The sequence below is a fragment of the Balaenoptera musculus genome, chromosome X, assembly GCF_009873245.2.
Source record: "Balaenoptera musculus isolate JJ_BM4_2016_0621 chromosome X, mBalMus1.pri.v3, whole genome shotgun sequence".
NCBI classification, from domain to species: Eukaryota; Metazoa; Chordata; class Mammalia; order Artiodactyla; family Balaenopteridae; genus Balaenoptera; species Balaenoptera musculus.
The window spans coordinates 35,108,402-35,132,442 of NC_045806.1; the positions used below are offsets into that span (position 1 = coordinate 35,108,402).

Consider the following 24,041-nt stretch of genomic DNA (forward strand, 5'->3'; position numbering starts at 1 on the left):
ATATATTCTTTTTCAGATTCTTTTCCCTTATAGGTTATTACAAAATATTGAGCACAGTTCCCTGTATACAGTAGGTCCTTGTTGGTTATCTATTTTGTATATAGTAGTGTGTATATGTTAATCCCGTATACATTCTGTTTTTTGTAACAGAATTTCTACCTGACAGTTTTTTCGTAAATATGTAAAAAATACATTGCACAAACTGTATTTTAACAATTTTTTCAGAAATCAAAGTGAATCCACCCATAGTCCTAGCCATCCTAATGCATTAAACAGTTCTCATTTTTCCACATTCCCTTTCAGTGTCCTCCTAATCCAGTTTTTAAAAAAATTGAGATGAAATGCACATAACATAAAATTAACCATTTTAAAGTGAACAATTCAATGGTGTTTAGTACATTCACACTGTTGTACAACCAGTCACCTCTATCTAGTTCTAAAACACTATCATCATCCCTAAATAAAACCCTGTACTGATTAAGCAGTTATTCCCTATGCCCTCCTCCTCCCAGCCCCTGGCAATCACCAATCTGCCTAATGCACTTTAAAAAAGTTAATTTTTTATTGTAAAATATACATAACATAAAATTTACCATCTTAACCTTTTTTTTTTAAAATAAATTTCTTTATTTATTTTTGGCTGTGTTGGGTCTTCGTTTCTGTGCGAGGGCTTTCTCTAGTTGCGGCGAGTGGGGGCCACTCTTCATCGCGGTGCACTGGCCTCTCACTATCGCGGCCTCTCTTGTTGAGGAGCACAGGCTCCAGACGCGCAGGCTCAGTAGTTGTGGCTCACGGGCCCAGTTGCTCCGCGGCATGTGGGATCTTCCCAGACCAGGGCTCGAACCCGTGTCCCCTGCATTGGCAGGCAGATTCTCAACCACTGCACCACCAGGGAAGCCCCTTAACCATTTTTAAGTGTCCTGTTCAGTGGCATTACGTACTTTTACAGTGTTGTTCAACCATCACCACCATCCATCTCCAGAACTTTTTCATCATCCCAAACAGAAACTCCATATCGATTAAACAACAACTCCCCATTCCCTCCTCCCCCCAGCCCCTGAAACCACCATCCTACTGTCTGTCTCTTTGAATCTGACTATTCCAGGGGCCTCGTATAAATGGAATCATACAGTATTTATCCTTTTGCGACTGGCTAATTTCACTTAGCATAATGTCTTCAAGCTTCATCCATGTTGTAGCAGGTCTCCGCATTTCATTCCTTTTTAAGGTCAAAAAAGAATTTTTGATCATTTTGTTTATCCATTCATCCGTCGATGGACACTTGGGTTGTTTCCACCTTTGGGCTATTGTGAATAATGCTGCTATGGACATTGACGTACAAGTATCTGTTTGAGTCCCTGCTCCTAATCCACTTTGAACATAGTTGTGACAGTACCTCAGGCACAGTTTGGAGTTCTACTATTTCGTTTAATGTTATGTCACGCCTGCCTTTTCCATGTTGCCACATGGTCTTTATAATCATCCTTCTCAATAGCTGCATTATAGTCTGTCTTAGTAACTAGATTTTCACAAAGAAATGCAGTGCCAGTTTAGACAAGTTCTCACAAGCCTTTGCATCCCGCATCCTTTGAAGGTTGGGAGCAGGATGCATTTGGAAAACTCTTGGGAGAAGCAGTTTGAGCCTGTAGCGCAGACACCCCTGGCCTCGCCTCCTTTGACCTTTCATCCCCAGCCCCATCAAAGCTTCAGGAAACAAAAAGAGACAACCATGTCCCGCAAACAGATAACAACAAGCTGAAAGACAGAGAGAGGAGTTTCTCTGAAGTTCTATACTGAAAATGGGAGGGGGATAAAGGAGGCGAGAGGAAGCTTGGAGCAAAGCAGAAGTGCATTCCGGGGAGTTTGCATTCAGCCTCAGAGCGCAGCTGAGCGCGAGCCAGCACCGGGTGCCGGGTCCCCGCTACCTCCGCCTCCACCCACATCCTTCGCGCGCATCCTTTGGTAACCCCCACAATGCGCCTGCCGGAACACTGCTGTCCCATGCTTGCCTTGGCTCGTGTCAAATGCTATAAGCAGCACTCACGTGCCTTCCGAGCAGGGAGGAACAGGGGCAGAAAACCGCTTTCGAGGACCCAGGGAACCGCTGCTGACAGCCCTGGGTGCCTGGTAGGGAAAGAAAATGTTTTGTTTGGCTTTGTTTTGTTCACAGAGCCTCCTTTCCCAGCCCTGTTCACCTTAACAGCATCACCTGAAGCCACAAAGCAGCTTAATTATCCTGCCTTTTAAAACTTTGAACTAGGCAGGTTGGATTCCTTGTGTTAGAATCCTTTCCCTCCTTTAAGAGCTGAAAGGCGCTTCCCTGCTCAGCCTGGTTTTAAAACCCTCACACCAAGCATGGAAAATTCTATAAATACCAAATGCAAACCTGGAGTTTAACCTTTAATTATTCTAGCCTCCAGCTTAACCTCCCGATTCCACCATTTTCTTTCTGTATACACGCTTCCTTTAAACTCTGTCCAGAGCTTGATCAACGTGAATAAAAAAATCTCCTTGGGAAGATGTTCAGAGTTGCGGGAAAATGAATAGGAATCGTAAAGTGGGTGTGATCTTCAGAGGACCGCTCATCTGACAGCCTGTTTTTCTGCATTGATGCCGGAGGTTTGCACTGCTTTGATTGTCTGAAATCACTGTAATACCCCCCAAAACAGGTCAAGCCTATATATTGGCTTGGCCCCATTTTCTCTTAGGCGGTCTCCTGGATGCCTTTGTTCTGAGGACCTCTCTTCTGGTCATCTACTGTTGCATAATGAATCACACCAAAATCAGTGGCTTGAAACAACAACAAATCATTTATTTTGCTGACAAATCTGTAGTCTGGACAAGGCCAGTGGGGACAGAATGTCCTCTGGGGTGGCTCAAAGGGTAGGGGGCGACTCAGTGGCTGGGGGCTGGAATCACCCAAAGCCTCCCTCGATCACACATCTAGTGTCAATGCTGGCTGCTGCCGGGACCTCAGCTGGGATTGTTGGCTGTGGCTTCTCCACGTGGCCTCTCCCTGTGGCTTCTTGGCTTCTTCACAGCATGGTGGCTGGGTTCTAAGAGTGAGTGTGCTGGGGGAACAAGGTAGAAGGGCATGGCATTTTTAGGACCTAGTCTCGGAAGTCACATAGCTTCACTTCTGCTGTATTCTATTGGTTGAAGTGGTCATGAAAGCCTGATCAGGTTCAAGGCAAGAGGGTGTAGACACCACCATCGGAAGTATTGTCATTGGAGTGTCATTGTCACATTGAAGAAGAGCCTGTGGGATGGGAGATAGTGTGGTGGCTATATTTGTCTGCTTGGGCTTCCATAACAAAATACCACAGACTGGGTAGCGTAAACAACAGACATTTATTTTCTCACAGTCCCAGAGGCTGGAAGTTCAAGATCGAGGTGTTGGTAGGGTTGGTTTCTCCTGAGGCCTCACTCCTTGGCTTGCAGACAGGCACCCTCTCTGTGGTTTTCCCTCTGTGCATGCAAGTCCCTGGTGTCTCTTCCTCTTCTTATAAGGACACCAATCCTAATGGGTTAGGGCCCCACCCTTATGACCTCACTTAACCTTACTTGTCTCTTTAAAGGCCCCATCTCTAAATACAGTCATATTGGGGGTTAGGGCTTTAACATACGGATTCGTGTGGGGTGGGGTGGGGCGGGGACACAGTTCAGTCCCTCTTGGAAAATACAGTCTGCCATAGGCCCTTAGCTATTTTCCTCTCTGAGTCTCTCAAGCTGAAATCATCCTTCTTGAGTGATAAGGGGGTCAACAGGACAGTGTCGAGCTTGACCTGCTGGTGAGATTTGGAAGGTGCTGCTCCATAAAGGTCTTTCCCTCCGTGAGCCCAGTCCACCTGCCAAGCCTGGGCACAGAAATGTTTGAGGACAAGCAGCGTAGTCCTCACTTCTAAAGTAGCTGTGCAGAAGAGCCACGGCGGACCCTGTGACAGCTCATATCTTGTGGTGGTTTTGTGTCGTGTCACCTCAGCTAAGCTGGAGCCTTTTCCAGAATTCCCTTCCTTTTATGATTCCACATTAGAGGTGGTCAGAAGAGAAATTTGCACAACATTTGGAAGGTGGCAGAGAAGCAGCTGCTACTCCTCTCTGGCCATCATGGTTAGATGCAATAAAAGACAGGAGGTGCCAGAAGGGGCCGTTTTGTCCTTGCTCTCTCCTGCTCTGCAGGCCTTGCTGAGCCACAGCCATGCCAGGCCTGCCACCAGACATAGAGACATATCTTCTGTGGGCTGTTCCCCCAACTCCCTCTCGTGGCCCTGCTCTGGCAGCTGCTCGCGCCTAGCTGCAGGAGGGCTGGCTAGTGACTCTCCTTGGACCCTCCAACTTCGCCTTTGGACCCTTCCTTTCCCAGACTCTCCCACAGTTGGGTCGGCTCTTGTTCCATTATGAAGCCCTTCCTCCATAATCCTCATCATGGTCTGCGTCCCTGCTCCAGCCCTGACTGGTACAACCTCCTCGTCCTTTCTGTCCCAGTCTCTTCATAGTAATGCCTGGGCATGGGTGGCCTCCCGTGAATTGATGAAAATTCTTCAGAACAGAGACCTCAGGGTCAAGCAGTGCCCTCCCCTCCACCCGTAACCCACGCAATGGCCTATGCTCACAGCAGCCCAGAGAGAAACCCGGGGACTCATGCACCCAGCTCCCTAAATAGGTTCTACACTCAAAGGAATATAAAATGGGGTCCTCACCTCCATAAGACCCAGCCCACATCCTTGAGATGGGACGCACCCATGCGGAAGTCTAAGTGACAATACTTGAAGACAAAATGGGGTCAGCATCATAGGGAAGATAGAAACAATGCAGGGACTTCCCTGGTGGTCCAGTGGTTAGAACTCTGCACTTCCACTGCAGGGGGCGCGGGCGCGGGTTTGATCCCTGGTCAGGGAACTATGATCCCGCAAGTTATGTGGCACAGCCAAAAAAAAAAAAAGAAAAAGAAACGATGCAGCTCAAGAGTTCAAGGGAGGAAGATATTTATTTTCTGGAGTGGAGGGAGTGGTCAGCATTATTTGACACTTTCTGGTTTAATCAGAGTTGGGCATGAAGTCTGGCTGCCCGGTGTCTGTGCCCAGAGTGAGATTCTGGTTGAGAGTGGGGTGTCTCCTTGTCTCCTTGTCTCCATGCCCTGAATGGTGGTGTTGGAGTCGGGACGGGGCAGCAGAGCTGGGCCCTTTCAGGACTTCTCGAAGCTGGGAGGAGTCTTTGGGCCCAAAGCAGGGCCCACCTGCCCCGCGCACCCTCTCTGCTGAACAGCGCGTCAGCTCCCCGCTCTGGAAGGTTCTCCTTAGGCCCGGCACTGAGGTGCGTCCTCACTTTCCCCGTGACATCAATTTCTCCCCCAGGCTTTAGAAACAGGGTGAACACAGCCAAATACTGGAGAGCCCATGGGTTCTGCACACTGCACTTCGAGGGGACGGGTCTTTCCCATGTCCACTGATGGCACCCTAATCATTCCTCAACATTAAAAACAATGAACTCGCCCAAAAGGTTAATAAATCAGTTTGATAGGCTGGACTCACTTTCAAGCGACTTTCAAGGGGTCTCGACCCGATTAGTGAAACATTTTTTGCACATTTTGAGTATATTTATTTACTTACAAATCACATTCACATGCTGATGTTTTCTGCTAAGAGCATAAGGCCATATATATGTGTGCGAGGCCCATTCTTAACAATAGAAGTTGAAAATCTGCATCTCAAATGATCTTCTGAAGTTTGAAATTTTTAAAACGTACTCTTTGTCAAATCTGATTCAGATCACGTTGTTTCCTCCTAATCGGGCTGGCAGAGCTCTGGAACCCGGAGCTGGCCAGTTCCTTCCTAGCTGATAGTTGCTTTCACAGTATTATCTGCAAGCCATGGTTTCTTTAGAGGAGACATTTCAAGCCCCTTGCCCATTTTGTGATGATTAGTTTAGTTAGAGCAAGATCATATAATTTGCAAATCACTCGACGTGGCACTCATAACAGGCCATTTACTGAGGTGAAAAATCATGCGAGGCAGATGCCAGCCAAGTTCCAAGACTGTCACTCTTCCCTTGGCATTCCTTGCCTGTCACACTGGATGCCGAGCAGTGACATTCAGCCTGAGTGAGGCCATGTGGTCAATCTACATGTTGCATATTGGTCATTGTAACAGTCAACTCTTCCTCCAATTATGCTACAAAACAAACACTCCGAAACTCGGCGGCTTACAATGATAGGCATTTATGGGTTTTTGTCGCTCCTGGTCCTGCGGGGTCTTAATGGATCTTGGCTGGGCTGGGCGACTTCAGGCTGCAGGTTGGCCAGGCTTGGTTCCAGCTTGCAGGTTTTGTGCAGGTCTGGAGCCCAGGCTGATGTGACTGTAGCCACCTAGGACCTGTTCTTCTCTTAGTGATGGCAGAAGCTCAAGAGGGCAAATCACACACCACACAACACATTTACAGTCCTGCTCACAAGCCGCATCCACTAATACTCCTTTGGTCAAGTGCAACGTCACTGGCATGGGGGGAGTATAGTCCCCCCCACAGTGGGAAGCACTGCAAAGTGACATGGCAAATGGTATTAATTCTGTTCCATGCAGGTGATGAATTAGGATCCATAAGCCAAACCACCACAGTAATATAAACAGAAATTCTAAAGTTCTAGTATCTTCTTCCTATCTGTGTTAGTTTGCTTGGGCTGCCGTGACAAGGTACCATAGACAGGGTGGTTTAAACAACAGAAGTATATTGTCTCACCCTTCTGGACGCTGGAAGTCCAAGATCAAGATGTCGGCAGGGTTGGTTCCTTCTGAGGGCTGCAAGGGAAGGCTCTCCCAGGCCTCTCCTCTTGGCTTGTCTTTCTCCTGTGTCTCTTCACATCATCTTCCTTCTATGTGTGTCTCTGTCCAAATTTCCCCACTTTATAAGGACACTAGTCATATTTTTTAGGGCCCACCCTAAAGATCTCACTTTAACTTTATTACCTCTTTAAAGATCCTATCTCCAAATAAGGTTGCATTCTGAGGTCCTGGAGGTTAGGACTTCAACATATGAATTTTGAGGAGGGGGACATAATTCAACCCATTAACACTACCCCTCAAAGAATTGTCTTGTGTACCACTTAGGGTGTGTGTGCCCCCACTTTGGAGACTTTCTGGCGTAGAGAAAGTTCTCTTGCACTTGGCCATGACTGATACCTCTTGGCCCAGTGTTGAGCAGGAGACAAAGACTCCAGACTTTCAGACCCTGCCGCAGCCCCACGACCGTCAGGAGAAGCCCTGACCTCTTTGGCCACACCATACCCAAGCCTTAGGTTAAGTTCATCAGCACATCTCTGCCAAGGGGGAGGGGGAGTGGCGAAGGGATGGATTGGGAGTTTGGGATTAGCAGATGCGAAGTATTATATATAGAATGGATAAACAATAGTGTCCTACTGTAGAGCACAGGGAACTGTATTCATATCCTGTGATAAACCATAGTGGGAAAGAATATGAAAAAGAACGTGTATATATATGAATAACTGAATCACTTTGCTGTACAGCAGAAATTAACACAACATTTTAAATCAACTATACCTCAATAAAATTTTTAAAAGTTCATCAATGCATCTCACACCCGCTTTGCCGGAGAGGGAAAAAAATCTATCCCGTTGGCTATAAGGTGTCACGGAGGCAAAACCTGTGTGTCAGACTTACCGTCTGTGAAATGAGTACTTCGCGTCCCTTTAATGGGGGTGTCATGATGTTTATTTATTTTATTTATTTATATTTTGGCTGCATTGGGTCTTCATTGCTGTGCGCGTAGGCTTTCTCTAGTTGCAGTGAGCGGGGGCTGCTCTTTGTTGCGGTGCGCGGGCTTCTCATTGCGGTGGCTTCTCTTGTTGTGGAGCACGGGCTCTAGGCACGCGGGCTTCGGTAGTTGTGGCGTGCAGGCTCAGTAGTTGTGGCTTACGGGCCCTAGAGCGCAGGCTCAGTAGTTGTGGCTCACAGGCTTAGTTTCTCTGCGGCATGTGGGATCTTCCCGGACCAGGGCTTGAACCCGTGTCTCCTGCATTGGCAGGCAGATTCTTAACCATTGTGCCACCACGGAAGTCCCTCGTGATGTTTAATGTTTGCCAGAAAAGCCCTAGAGGAAAGGGCAGAATGAATCGCACTGATGATTCTATAGCACAATCCAACTTTTCTTACTCATGCTCAGGAAGGGGTCTGGGACAAAGGATTGAACTCACATAAGTCTGCGTTCCAATGAAAGGGTTGGAATGGACCGGCATGTATGCACGCAGTAAATATCTTTAACACTTTACAGGAGCTCGCAAGGAGGCAATTCTCTTAGCAGACTGCCCCAGAACGCTGGTCTGATTCATTCCTGAGTGACGTGGCCCACACGTGCTCCCTGTTACAGCAGAAACAAGTGTCCTCTCTGCCCCGTCAGCGTTTTCCGTCCTGGCATAAATTAGGGACACTCTCGCCATTTCATTAAGAAATTATATCTCTGATGTGACACATCGGGTTTCCAGAGGTGGACAGAAAAGCCTGCCTGTGGCTGGAGACAGCCACTTCCCCTAAATACAATGACTGCTCCTGTGACACCTCTCCTTTAGGGACAGAGGAAGCGGCACAAGCAGCCCCACTAGACACGCCACCGCAGACTACAAGACTGTCGCCGAATGATCAACAGCTTCCTTTCTTCCTCCCCATCCCCACGCCTGGTGTTGGAATATTCCAGACATCTGGAATTATGACTGGTTAAATGCAGTCAAACACAGATTTCTTTTTGTGGAACTATTCTGATCTAAGACCCAGGAGGGCAGGGATATTGGGTAATTGCCATCCGTGCAATAAACATATTATGGAAGTTTATAAACTTGGCCTATCTCTTGGCTGCTTTAGGCTTCTGGTGTGTCTGGGATGGCTTTGATTTTGAAATCACTTAGACGTTAGGCAGACTTGCCCTCTCCGAGCATTTGCAGTACAATCTGATAAACACATCTGTGGCAAGTCCTGTTTGGGGTAGTTTGGGGCAGACCAAAGGATAGAGTACTTTTTACAAAATAAATACATACATAAAAAAGCATGTTTGTGACTCACCCGGGGTTGGGAAGAATGGAAAATATCACAAGATATTCTGTGCACACGATATCTAATCTCCCTTTTAGACAGAAGAAATTCAAATGAGCCTCTGCCCTTAAAACTTTGATTATCAGAAACTTCGTCTTAATCAGAGCTTGCCATAAACTCTTGTGTGCTCAGCTGACTTGTGTATTTAACATTCTTGATATTCTCTGCTGTTCCAATTATCCAAATTTTTTCTAAAACTCAATTTCCCAGGGCCTCGTGGTGTTCAGCTAATCAAGCTTTAACTTTTTAAAAAAGTGTTTATCTCTAGCTCTCTACATACACACTGCGTATATAGACACACAGGCACCAGATCCAGGAAGATGTCAGGGTGCTTTATAGGTGACCGAGTGCACAGCTGCGGTGTGGTATTTGCTGAGGCAGGGGCAGCTCTCGTCCTGCTCTCGTCAGTGCCCTGTGTGAACCTTTCCCTGCCTCTTCCCGGTGCCACCCACGCTCCCTGGGACCCTCATCCCGAGCAGAAGTCCTAGGAAGGCAGAGGGTGTGTTCCGTGGACAGATATTTTGCTGGCTCCTGCTTCCCTCTGCGTCCTCCTCAGTGGCTCAGAAAGATTAGCCTCCAGGAATGTGGTTAGCACACACTGCACTCATAACTCAGGCCCGTAGATCACAGCACACAATCACAGGAAATGCCGCCTGTCAGAACGACGTGCATGCTCACGCGTCAGTTCACACACACACATACACACACACACACACACACGGCGCCCCCAGACCCACGTTACCACGCACCTCCCCACCTGGCTCCACCCGCATCCCCAGCATGTGCCCTGCATATACTTGGGCCCAGCAGCTGGGGGAGAGGATCCACTTTTTTTTTCAATCTCTTTGGCCGCTTCTCTTCCCGTTCTATGTTTGGTCCACAAGGGTCAAGAATCGTTGAGAAAGTCGATCTTGGCCCCATTCCAAGCACCGGAAGGGATGGGGCCAGAGATTGTGTTATTTCAGTTGTGGGAGGGGAGGCCCGCGATGGCCTGCCTGGGACCCGGCACGATTGCATCCCGCAGGCTGGCCGCGCGGAGCCAAATGCCCGCTCAGCATCTTCTGCACATGCCCACCAAGTCCCACTGCCCTTTGAACCAAGCTCTTTTTTGCCACTGGAATGTTCTTTCCCCCTTTCTCTGCCTATTGAAATCTTCCCCTTTCCTCAATGCCTCGTTGCGAGCCCCACCTCCCCTGAAGAGGCCAGCTGGAAATGATCTCTCTCATTTCAACTCTTAAAGGCTTTTTTTTTTCTATAGCACTCATTGGTCCCAAAGTAAACACTGCCATTGGGCGTTTGGTTTTTTTTTTTTTCGTGCATGTGAGAGCAGGGACTTTGTTTTGTGCTTCTCTGCCTCCCAATGCAGCCTAAATATGATGACTCGCACATAATAGGCACTCAACAAATGTTTGTGGACGATGATAAGACCAACAGCTACCATTAATTGAGCACGTACTGTGGGCCAGGCACTTATCTAGATGATTCTCTTTAGTCTTTTGGGTTTTGATTAAATACATTTTACATATACAAAACTTTAATATGTTCTCTTTATAAAAAATTAAAATTTAATACATGGAGTAAGAAGTGAAAGCCTTTCCCATCTCACTCTCTACCCCCCTTTATCCCACCCTCTTATCTCGTGAGAGATAATCACCCTTACTACTTTATTCTGTCTGGTTTTTGTCTAATATTTATATATATGTGTAAGATATACATGTACACAGTTTTAAATATGTATACACGGAATTATACCAGATGTACAGTAACTCACAGTTTAAATGTCACAAAATCTTAATAGGAGAAGTATTAGTTTTATTTTAAAAGCTTTTTTAAAAAATTTATTTTCTTTTTTTTTTTTGGCTGTGTTGGGTCTTCGTTGCTGCGCGCAGGCTTTCTCTAGTTGCGGTGAGAGGGGGCTACTCTTCGTTGCGGTGCGCGGGCTTCTCACTGCGGTGGCTTCTCTTGTTGCGGACCACGGGCTCTAGGCGCGCGGGCTTCAGTAGTTGTAGCACGCAGGCTCAGTAGTTGTGGCTCACGGGCTCTAGAGCACAGGCTCAGTAGTTGTGGTGCATGGGCTTAGTTGCTCTACGGCATGTTGGGATCTTCCCGGACCAGGGCTCGAACCCGTGTCCCCTGCATTGGCAGGCGGATTCATAACCACTGCACCACCAGGGAAGTCCCTAGTTTTATTTTAGATTTGAGAACAGTTGAGGCTCAGAGAGGTGAATGAACTTTTCCAAGGTCACACAGATAGAAAGTGGAAGAGCTAGAATTTGAACCTGGCCTCTACTCTTTCAGTCTGAATCATTGTGGGGTTTCAGAGTTGCCATCTGTGTCAGAACACCTGGGGGGCTTGTTAAATGTATAGATTTCCACCTGGCCCTCAGCCCTGGCTTCTGAGTAGGTTCAGGATGAGACTCTGGATTCTGTAGCGCAACAGTCACCCACAGGTGATTCTGATGTATAAACATGCTCCTTTGAAGGCATCCACGGTGGTGGTCTCCTGCCTTATAGCATCATCTACTCCAGCTAGACAGCCAGGGGCGGTAGAGCGGTGGTGTAGCCCTCCCAAGCCAGGCTACCTAGGTTCAAATCCTGGCTCTGCTACTTCCAACTGTTAACTTGGGCAAATTAATGAACCTCTCTGGGCCTCAGTGTCCTCATCTGTAAAATGGGGATGGCCAATAATAATGCCTCACTACTATGGTTGTTGTGAGGATTAAGTGAAGGTAACAGACATAAAGCGCTTAGAACAGCACCTGGCAGAGTAACATCTGTACAGGTTGCCACTGTTGTCAGAACTAAACTATTCTGGAAGCTTTCTGGGGAGCCCCTTAGGTCTCAGGCTACTGTTTGACAGCAGGATTACGTGTGTGGTTCTCAGATTGGGTCTGTTCTGAGGGCACCTGCACAAACATTCTGCTTGGATGTGCCTAGAAAGATCCACTTGAGTTGAGGCCGTTCCCTGTCCATCTGTTCTAATGACAGGCAGCTGGAAGGACTTCTAAAGAATCCTGCCACCTCAGGAGGCTTTTTCTTGTTTCTACCTTACCTCTCTCCTGCTTCTGTTTTAGAGGGCAGCCCTTTGTGGCTGCTGGTGGTGTCTAGACAGATGCCCTGCATTGATCCCAGCTGAGCAGCTCACAGCTTCAGCCTTCTCTGTGGAACAGCCCTCCACCCTACAGGAGCAGCCTCGCCCACAGCTGATGGCTTGGGGCTTATGTGCCCTCCTGCCCCCCATGGAGGTGGCCTGTGGTCGGTGACTGACTGATATGGGAGATATAAAGGCCCACCCGCTGTGTCAGGTATGGGAATGAATGACTCTGCGATGCTGCCCCGCCTCCTTTTCCCCTGCCCCTACCCCCCTTCCTCCAGGGGATCAGGCTGAGGCTAGGCTCTGGCCAAATCTCCATCTTTGCTTGGCTTCTTTCCCTGCCCTGTTCTTCTTCCCTCCCACCATTACCTGTGTCTCCTGAGAGCCCTTCCCTCAATAATTCACTCGCACAAGAATCCATGTCTGGGGCTCTCCTTCTGGAGAACCTGACCTAAGACACTGCTAGTCACCATGGCCCGCAGCAGTAACCCTCGAGATGCACGGAGAGTGTTCCAAGCCATTCCTGGGCCTCTCTGTCCCCTACTTAAGTAATTAGTTCCCTCCTAGGGCCTGTTTTCCAGCCTCTAATCAGAAGTTGGCATGGGGGGCTGCTGGGGGAGTATGATAAAGGAAAGAAGGAACCGTGGTGCGGTGTGAAGCTGAGAAACGCAGTTACCTGGGAGTCAGAAACAGCGGGAAAGTCCCGCTCAAAACCCAGTGTCAGGACCACCCGCTGGAGGCACTCGGTTGCCTCTCCTTTCTGCGCATGTACACTGTGAGGTCATGAGCCCTGGATGCCAGCAAAATAACATTAGTTAGTGGCTCTTGCTGCAGATACATTAAGCTTAGTATAGTGAAGGCGAGATATTTGGGAAATACAGAAGTGTTTTAAACCTGTTTATGTCATTGTATTGTGGATTTGGAGGGGCAGGAAGGCTCTGGAAGTTCACATAGGCCACTGCCGTGGACCTGCCCTGGGCTGTTACAGAAACAAAATGACCACCTGCAATGGCCGTCCTGCCCGCTGCCTTTCGGTCAAGCACTTTCTTGACAAGTATCTGTTGACATCAGAGCCTTTGTGTTTCTCTGTGCAGTGCAGTTCCCTGAATACTGTCTTCCCAGAAACTGTTTGGTAGCCAGGTGATACTGCTGTAATGTTGTTCATTTGGTTTTTAACTCCCTTCCTTCGTTCTCTGAACGAAGCCGTGTGATATGTGGCCTGTTCCTTCCCTTCAGAGGTCTGGGCTGGAGAAGGCCTGGAAAGGGGATGTCAGATACCCACGAAGGACGCTTTGATTCTCTGTCAAAATTAGTTCTGATTTTAATACAAAATATGATAACACTAGTTAGGGCAAAATGTAAAGAAACACAAACACCTACAGGCAAATCTAGCAACTTTCTGCGTAAATTTTAACTCACAAATAAATGCTTATCTCCTAATTTTTCTTCTTTGGCTTCAAGAAGAAACTTTCGTTTACTCCCAACTATGTTTCACTGGATTTTGAAAAATGTCAGGCCTGGGTAAATCTTCCCAGCTCCCTCATAACTGGATGTGTCCATGTGTATGGTCCAATATTCACTCAACTATCCAAGTATATATAAAAAAATTTTTTTTTAGTTTAAAATTTTATTTTATTGAAGTATAGTTGATTTACAATGTTGTGTTAATTTCTGCTGTGCGGCAAAGTGATTCGGTTTTTTATATATATATATATATATATATACACATTCTTTTTCATATTCTTTTCCATAAATATATATATATTTATAATAAATTTTCTTTTTTAGAGCAGTTTTAGGTTTACAGGAGAACTGGGCAGATGGTATAGAGTTCCCATATACAACCCCCAGTTTCCCCTATTATTAACATCTTGCATTAGAATATTGGTTCAATATTGATGACTCCATATGGATACACTATTACTAACCAATGTCCATAGTTTACATTGGGGTTTACTCTTTGTTGTATGCATTCTGTGGATTGTGACAATGCCTACTGTCATGCATCCACCGTTACAGTATCATACAGAATAGCTTCACCCCCTAAACATCCTCTGTGCCCCATCTATTCATCCCTCCCTCTCCCTCAACCCCTGGCAACCACTGATCGTTTGACTGTCTCCATAGTTTTGTCTTTTCCAGAATGTCAAGTAGTTGGACTCATCCAGCAGGTAGCCTTTTCAGACGGGCTTCTGTCACTGGGTAATCAGCATTTCCGCTTCCTCCACGTCTTCTCATGGCTTGCCAGCTCATCTCTCTTTAGCGCTTTAGCGATATTCCATCGTCTGGATGTACATGCCGCTTCCTCTGCAGTAGACACTGATGGGAGAGCTAAAGAGATTCAAGGGAGGCTAAGCATCAGTCTTTACCTTCGGGCAACTTCTAGTTTAGTTGGGGCCAGAAGACACACACCCGTGCAAAGTCGGCTCGTGATATTAAACAGTAAGTCAGACACGCTGAAAGACACATATGGAATGAATAACTGTTCCAGCAGTTCGGGGAAGGAAGAGTTCGTGGAAGGTTCCACAGAAGAAATGCGATGGGAGGAGGGTGGGGAGAGACAGAGAGGATTTGAGGAAGGCTTTGCGTGTCTCAGCTTTTAACCCTGTGTCCTCTGACCCAGGCTGTAGACAGAGAAGAGAGAGAAGGGAAATGACATGCCCACGGTGTGTCCAGCCTCCCTGGCTCAGGACCATCCCCGCCTGGGGAGTCTCTCTGGCCATTAGCTCGCAGGTGGCTGAAGCCAGTCCCTCTCTCAACACGTGCAAAACTGCAACAAGGAAACTGGTGTCTTTCTTAAATTCCATCTCCAGGCAGCAAAGCCTCTCAAATCTTGAGCTAAACTTCTGTGTGTGTATGGAGTATAAAGTTTACTTTAGAAGAGATCCTTTTTTATACTGTTTTTTTGTGTGTGCGTGTGGTGAGCTAGGTTTTCGGATACCAGGTAATTTTTATTTTTTTAATTGAAGTATAGTTGATTTACAATATTAGTTTAGTTTAGTTTCAGGTGTACAGCAAAGTGATTCAGTGATACACATACACACACACACACACACACACTCGTTTTTCAGATTCTTTTCCCTTATAGATTATTACAAGATACTATAGTTCCCTGTGCTATACAGTAGGTCCTTGTTGTTTATCTATTTTACATATAATACTGTGTATCTGTTAATCCCAAACCCCTAATTTATCCCTCCCTCCCCCAGGAAATTTTTATTCTAGTCTTCATATTTTTTCTGCATTAAAAAAATGAGTGCTTCACGAATTTGCGTGCCATCCTTGTGCAGGGCCCACGCTAATCTTCTCTGTATGGTTCCAATTGTAGCATATGTGCTGCTGAAGCGAGCACTATCCTCTTTCTTTATTGTGGTGAAATATACATAACATAAAATTTACCGTCTTAGCCTTTTTGAAGAGTCCAGGTCAGTGGCATTAAAGACACGTGCATTGTTGGGCAACCATCACCACCATCCAGCTCCAGAACATTTTTATCTTCCCAAACTGAAACTCTGCACCCATTAAACATTGACTCCTTCTTTCCTCTTGGCAGCTACCATCCTACTTTCTGCCTCTATGAATCTGACCACACTAGGCACCTCATGTAAGTGGAATCATACACTTGTCCTTTTGTGTCTGGCTACTATTTTCCACAGTGGCTGCACCATTTTACATTCCGGCCAGCAGTGCACAAGGGATCCAGTTTCTCCACGTCCTCGTCAACACTTGTTATTCTCTGTTTTTTCTGGGTTTTGAAAATAGCCATCCTGATGGGTGTGAAGTAGTCTCTCCTCATGGTTTTGATTTCTTTAGCTAAACTTCTATTTGTTGGGGAAAGAGTTGAGAGTAATGATTCCTGTACAGGATGTTAACTGTGAATGGACTCGACTTTGCCTGTCAGAGGCCAACCTTCCCACCTCTGGCAGGTCACCTGTGTCCTCTGAGGCCCGTAGTATAAAATACACATGAAGTGTCAAAATCCCTTCCCCGAGGATTATTGATGCCATCAGTTCATATGTAAAAAGCTCTTCTAGATATTTCAGTGCATGCATTTTATCTTTCGTTAATTCATTTTCTAAATGGCAAGCAAGTGCAAATACAGGTGACCGAGAGACTGGGGTGGGGAGGCCTGGGTCATCCCCGCATAAGAGCACCGGGTGCCGGATGTGTGGGAGGAACACAGAATTGGGAGCCATCCTTCTTGTTTCCCTTTCTCCCACCTCTGTTAGCAAGATTTTTGTTTTTGCTTTTGCAACACATTCCAGTGTCTGTTGTCAAGCACACACAAGGCTTTCTAGGAAAGCCAAAGGCCAAGCCCTGGCTGCCTTGGCTGATAAAGATGAAGTGAGCCACTCTCAGATTTGGACAGTTTCTTACTTACATAAACAGTGAAAGGAAGATTAGTCAGAGGTGCCAGCTCCCTGGGTGTTTGCCTCACCCCAAAAAGGATGACATCAAAACAAAATGGGCCTGATGGGCCGATTCTAGACTGGCAGTATAAAAATATAAAACTAGGCAGTTTTGTACAAGCTCTATCTTGAGGGGGGTGGTATGAAAATTTCCTAGCTCATCAGAACCCAGGAGGTGATGAGAAACCATCCCGTGAAAGCCTCCCAGGGCAGATAGGGGGGTGTTATAGGCTGAATTATATCCCCCCCACCCCAAATTCATATGTTGAAATCCTAATCCCTAGTATCTCGGAACGTGACTGTATTTGGAGACAGGGCCTGTAAAGATGTAATTACATTAAAGTGAGATCATATGGGTGGGCCCTAATCCAATCTGATCGGTGTCTTTACAAGAAGAGGAGATTAGGACACAGAGAGATGATGATGTAAAGACTCAGGAAGAAGACAGCCATCTATAAACCACGGGGAAAGGCCTGGAACCCACCTTCCTTCTTGGCCCTCAGAAGGAACCAACTCTGCCGGCACCTTGATCCGGCACTTCCAGCCTCCAGAACCGTGAGGAATTAAATTTCTGTTGTGTAAGCCACTCAGTCTGTGGTGCTGTGCATGGCAGTCTGAGCTGACTAATATGGGAGATGAATGGAAGATGGCCTCAGAGCATTCCCTACAGGCCTCCATCTTCTCATGTTCTGCCAAGATGAAGATTAGCTGCGGTTCAGGCTTTGCCTGTGTTGTGACCCGTGTGGATACATGGAAGGTCACTAGGGTGCCATGGTACAGCTGTTCCTGGGGGAACACTGGCCTGTCACCTGCTTTGCAGATAATGAGATATTATGCTGGCCGTGGCTTCCAAATCTTCTAATGCATATATATATATTCACTTGTATTGTTTTAACTTGAAAATTTTTATTTACAAAAAAAATGGGATTATACCCTACCTACTTTTTTGCAAGATTCTTTCTTCACTTGATGGGCAGTGTCACGGGCAGCCTTACTGACCCCGCTACAATAGTGTACCCTTGAGTCTTGAGGCCAACATTTCCATGCACCGTCCCCTGAGTCCCCACCTTCCTGATGGTGGCAGAGATGACTTGAGAGGTGAACCCGTAAGGAGACCATTGTGTTTTCAGCACCAGAGCTGTGGTGGCTTAATATAGGACAGTGGCAATGATGGAGAAGAGTAGATGAATTTGAGATGTGTAGAATATACATAAAATCTCACCCCTTCCTCCCCCTCCCCCCACTGCCTTTCCCTTCTCTAGTTCATATGTGAAAAGTCCTTCCGGATATAATGGACACACATCTCCACATGTAAAGGTCTGTTTTATCTTTTGTTAGTTTAAAAAGTGGAATCGTACTATACTCAATTTTTTTTGCAGGATTTTTTTTTTTCACTTGACGATGTGTGAGCACCTTTCCATATCAGAATCCACCTATGGAGCTCGTTCTCTTTTTTATGAGCTGCATACTATTTCAAGTCACAGGGAAGCATTGCATCATTTTTTTTAACCGTATCGTTATTAATGAACACAGAGGTTGACCGCACTCTTTTTTAATGTTATAATAAACAGCCTTGGACATGAAGTCTTGTTCTCTCAGGGGGTTCTGTAAAATAGATTCCTAGTGTGAGCGGTGTCAAGAGGTATACAGTTGACCCTTGAACAACAGGGGTTTGAACTGCTCGGGTCCACTTATAGGCGGGGTTTTTTCAATAGTAAATACTACAGCACTACACGGGTTGGTTGAATCCTCGGATTTGGAACCGTGAATACAGAGGAAACATATATATCTGGAAGGCCGACTCTAAGTTATAGACAGATTTAACTGTGTGGAGGGCCCCACGCCCCTAACCCCCATGTTGTTCAAGGCTTAACTGTATACCCGACAGAAATGCGTTTCTATGGGCACCAGAAGTCACATGCAAGAATGTTTCTTAGCAGCACTATTTGCAATAGCCCCAAACTGGAAACAACGCAAGTGTTCTTCATCAATACAACAGAATAATAAAGTTCCGTCTAGCCACGCAGTGGAATGCTATACAGCAACAAAAGTGAATGTTCTGCTTCATAGAACAGCATAGGTGAAGTTTAAAAATATAATATTTGTGGGGAAGGGATGGACTGGGAGTTTGAGGTTATTAGACGCAAACTATTACATATAGAATGGATGGACAACAAGGTCCTACTGTATGGCACGGGGAACTATATTCAATGTCCTGGGATAAACCATAATGGAAAAGAATATAAAAAAGAATGTATATATATGTATAACTGAGTCACTTTGCTGTACAGCAGAAATGAACACAACTTTGTAAATCAACAGTACTTCGATTAAAAAATAAAATAAGGGCTTCCCTGGTGGCGCAGTGGTTGAGAATCCGCCTGCCAATGCAGGGGACACGGGTTCGAGCCCTGGTCTGGGAAGATCCCACATGCCGTGGAGCAACTGGGCCCGTGAGCCACAACTACTGAGCCTGCGCGTCTGGAGCCTGTGCTCCGCAACAAGAGAGGCCGTGATAGTGAGAGGCCCGCGCACCGCGATGAAGAGTGGCCCCCGCTTGCCGCAACTAGAGAAAGCCCTCGCACAGAAACGAAGACCCAACACAGCCATAAATAAATAAATAAATAAATAAATAAATTTAAAAAAAAACAGCATCATAAAAAAATAATAATAAAATAAAATAAAATAAGTATATAATATTCGGTGAAAGAAGCCAGACACCAAAGAATATATACTACATAATTCCATTCACGGAACGTTCAGAAACAGTCAAATCCTGTTAGAAGTTGGGATAGTGGTTCTCTTCGGGGAGACTTACTGACTGAGAAAGGGCGCAGGGGGCCTTCTGTGTACTGATAATATCCTCTTTCTCCCTTTGCAGCGGTCACCTGGGTGCGTTCAGTGTCTCAGCCACACACTCAGGATTTGCATCCTTTTCTCCCTGCATGCTCTACTTCAATAAAAATTTACCTGCATTTCTTTAAAGGTACATGTATTTAAACTAATGATCGGAGCTGCCAACTCACCCTCCACAAAGGTTGCACCAATTTACACGTTCAGCAGCAACACGCACGAGCTCTCCTTTCCCCACATCCTTGCCAACAGCAGTGCTAGAAAGCTTTTTGATTGTTTGCCAATTTGATGGCTTTGGCAAAAAGGTATCTTCTCATTTTCATTTGCATTTTCCTAATCACCCGTAGGTTGAGTACGTTTCACGTTTATTGGCTGTTTGAATTTCTTTCTCTATGAATTACCTGTTTATACTTTCCCCCATTCTTCCATTGAACCGTTGGTGGGGTTCTTATTGATATATAATGGATATTAACTTTTCCTTGGATGTGTTGCAAACATGTTCTCCTGAAGCACCTTTTGCTTTTTTTCGTTTTGTTTACGGCACATCACAGGCATCTGCTGCAGGCGAGGCAAGCAATGTGAATAAGTGGAGCAGGCTCCGAGGCCATGGCAGGCCGGGGAGAGCACATGCCTCTGCTGGGAACCAGTGTGCCAGATCTTCTGATTCTTCAGGAGACGCTGGAAATATGGACTTTTATGGGAAAACTTCCAGTTTAAAAATGCTGGCAACTCATTCAAAAAACTTTAAGCACTAGAAGAGACAGCCATGTTTGGGCTGGGTTGGGTCAGCAGGACACCAGCTCGCAACCTCTGGTTGATGCTGTATTGCCCTGCAAAGGAGGTTTGTGTTGTCACATCTGCCCATCTTTTCCTTTAGGACTTCTGAGTTCTGTGTCCTTTTTTTTTTTCTTTTTATCAGTTTAACACATTTTTTTTTAATTCTCTAAATCCTTCTCTTTTAAAGATAGAGAAGAGCTTTTCATGCTTTTATTGAGGTTTCCTTAATGAGAAATAAAGGTGAATACATACGCTGCTGAACTCAGAGAGTAGAGAAGGTCCTGATCTTGGGGATGTGGGTGGCTGAGCCCAGGAATGGCTAAAACAGAATTAGAACTCCTTCCCATTTTCTCATTTAAGGCCAAGGACCGCCCCCCCCACATGGTAGGATTTCAAGGGAAGAGAATAAAGAGTTTTATTCCATGATGAAACCAGAGGCCCCTGGGAATACTGAAATTCATACTAATGTGTAAATGACTTACTGAAAACCCCTTCCTGGGAGCAAGTGTGTAAGTCAGAGCAGGGAGAGAGCAGCTGGGCACTGCAAGTCTGAAAGTACAGGAGGATAGAGGAGCTTATCTTGAGTCCGTTCCTCTGTGTGAGGGAACTTGACCACTCCCAGCTGTGTCTGCCTTCCCCAGACCCACCCTGCCCTGTGTGGCTCCCACTCTGGCTGGGTACTGTCATCGTTCTGAGCAGAATTGATGGGAAGCAAAACAAACACCCACAACCAGCTGGGGGTACTTTAACGGCCTTTGATGGTATCATCTGGGCATTTCTCACCCATGTTAATTAGCAGCTTGCTTTGGCCAAGGTAGCACATCTAGAAACTGCTCTGGGGGTGGAAAAAATTTTTCTGCTTGCATATTTAGCAGGACCCAGCAAGGAACAAAACGGGGGATTGCCGGCTGAGCACCGTGATGGCTCATCCCTTTTCTGGCACCAGATGACTGGGGTGCTGGGCTTACCCAGGAGAGCCGGTGCTGATGGGCATGTGTTTATTCCTAATAATCACAGCTGCATTTATTGAGTGCCTTGTGTGTGCTAGGAATTGTGATGAGCGCTGTATATGCGCCACCTCGCCTCCTACAATTCATGCTCTGCCTGCAAGGTAGGGCTGTTAATCTAAGTGATGGGGTCCGGTGTGAACCAGGCGGCATGCGTGAGCCAGGCCTCGGAATTTTACTCCTGGGCCGGGGCTTCCTGCCCTCCCAGGCCAGGCAGGGTAGGCCCTCCATTCCAGCAACTTCTCCAGCCCAGTCTTGCAGTGCCTTGGGTACCGGGTCTTCAGTCCACTGGAGGGCTGGAAGCAGTCCTAGGTACTGACTGCACAGGCTCCAGGCTCACTGACCCCGCCCCTTTCTGCTTGGCCTCAGTGGCCCTGCCCCCTTTTGCCTTGGGCATTGGGGCCGCTCCCTTCCCATCTCTACCCTGGGTGAAGACTCAGGTGTCCGGAGACACTACTAATAATCCAGGTGTGAACCAATAATGAAGGTGCTGGATGGGAAGAGTTTTTTTTTTTTAAAGCGTTTTTTAAAAATATTTATTCATTTATTTGGCTGTGCCGGGTCTTAGTTGTCGCAGGCAGGATCTTTAGTTGCAGCATGTAGGATCTAGTTCCCTGATCAAGGATTGAACCCGGGACCACTGCAGTGGGAGTGCGGAGTCTTAGCCACTGGACCACCAGGGAAGTCCCTGGGAAGAGTTTTAAGGTGTGACTTTTCCAGGCCGTGCACATTCATTAAAAAGCACAGATAGTATAGTTTATTTTCTGATTCTAAAAGCAATCGTGCCCTTTGTAGAGAAGTCGAAGATACAAAAGGTACAAAGAAGAAAAAACTTTATCTTACCACCTAGAGATAATCATTGTCAACATTTTCAGATGGTTCTTGCTACTCGTTTTTGTATATTTATGAAAATATATATATAACTTTTCAAATATATATGTAACTTTAAGCAAAGTTGAGAGCATTCTAGCAATATACTTTTAGATTATCTCTTTTCACGCATTGTATCATGTGTGAACACTTGTGAAAAGGACCCCGTGAAGGCAAGACGGGTAAGATGGGCGGAATCAAGGAAAGGGGGGAAGGGTGTGGGTTTTTTCAGCTGCAGGCTTCCCTACCCTCCCCAGGACAAGGTTGTTCCTGGGCCTCTGGGGTGGAGAGTGATGCCGTCAGCTTGGGGAGGGCGAGAAAGGATCCCTCTGCCACCGTCTTCAGTGTCACTCACCAGTTCTTGGGAGGGTGGGAGACTCCCGGCAGCAGCCGCCTGGGCCAGCGGGGCCCTCTGGTCATGCCCCACTCCTACCCCATTGTGATCCAGGACCCCACAGCTGCCCCCTCCCCTGTGATTTTGTGTGTGAGTGAGTGTGTGTGTGTGTGTGTGTGTGTTGAGGGGGGCTGTCTCTCAGAGGGACAAAAGGGGTGGCTTCTGGCTTCTTGAGGCCTTCCAGTGGCGGGGGCGGGGCACTCATGGCTGAGGTGCTCCTGCCTCTTGAGAAACAAGCTGCCTTTTGCTTGTGACTGTGGTACTGCTAAGCCCCATTAGCTGTTTTCCTAGAAGTGAGAATGGATTTGCTCTGAGTTCTGTCATCCCTTGTGACCCACGGCTCACTGAAGCAGCGCCAAGAGCAGGGGACTGGCCACCAAACGGAGCCCTGTTAACCTGCCCTCAAGGGTACTTGGACTTGATGCTGGCCTTGTGAGTATGCCCCCTGTCTCCATCCTCCAACCACCTGACAGAGACAAAGTTCTTGAAGCATAGGAAGGTTTGGTGCTCCCCTGGAAGGTCGTTCATTCGTCGGTGCCAGTGGAGGAGGCCCTGCTGGGTCTTAGTGATTAGAATGAGAGGGACCTGGGTTAGAGCCCCAGCTCTGACCTTAACCTGCCACCTTGGGCAAGTTACTTAACCCCTCTGAGTTCAGTCTCCTTGTCTGGAAAATGGGCCTAACAGTACTTACTTCACAGAGATAGATGCTCTACAGATTATATGCTTTAAATTATGTACATTTGGCATCTATCACAGTGCCCGAAACACAGCAGGTACTCAATAAATGCTCATTGTTATTGTGTGTTAAATTTACTCCTCATAACTTTTGGCAACGAATATTATCACCCCATTTTACAGAGGGGGCAGCTGAGGCTCAGAAGGTTACACAGTATTTCAGCTAATTATTACAGTGTGACAACCATCCAAAACCTTAGTGGCTTAAAACAACACTGAATGATAATGAATGAATGATAATTTCTCATGATTCTGTGGATTAACTGGGTGGTTCTTGGGCTCCAGGTGGTGTCAGCTGGGGTCTATCATGTGAATACAGTCAGTTGGCAGCTAGATTTGGCTGAAAGGTTGAAGAGGGCCTCTCACATGCCTGGGGTCTTGGTGCTGGCTGTTGGCTGGGCTGCTTCGGTTCTCTTCCTCATGTCGTTTTCACCAGGCTAGCTTGGGCTTCCCCAAGCATGGCAGTTGACTTCCAAGAGGGAGTGTTCCAAGAGGACAAGCCTCAGCATGCAAGCACTTAGCAAGCCTCCGCTTTACATCATGCTTGTTAATGTCCTTATTGGCCAAAGAAAGTCACATGCCCAAACCCAGAGTCAGTGTGGGAGGGGACAACATGAGGGCACACATACTGGGAAGCATGGCTTATTGGGGATGCCCAAGTAACAGTCCACCAAAAAAAGGCTTGTCTAGGCTCCCACGGCTGTTGAATGGCATAGCTGGGATTTGAACCCAGGTCTGTCTGACTCCAAAATCCGTGCTTCTCCCTCAAAGCATGGCCAAGGCTGACTCTATGGCAGGCTGGTGTTTGTG

At 46.7% G+C, this 24,041-nt stretch overlaps 1 long non-coding RNA gene and 1 other non-coding gene across 2 annotated transcripts in view; one reads left to right on the plus strand and one right to left on the minus strand.

Annotated features, from left to right (window-relative positions):
* The window catches only part of LOC118888582, a 71,372-nt gene that overhangs the window by 37,383 nt on the left and 9,948 nt on the right, over positions 1–24,041 (plus strand). The window lies entirely within an intron of this gene.
* Positions 15,432–15,538, minus strand: LOC118889388. The gene has a single exon (XR_005018522.1). It is a non-coding gene; the product is annotated as a U6 spliceosomal RNA (small nuclear RNA).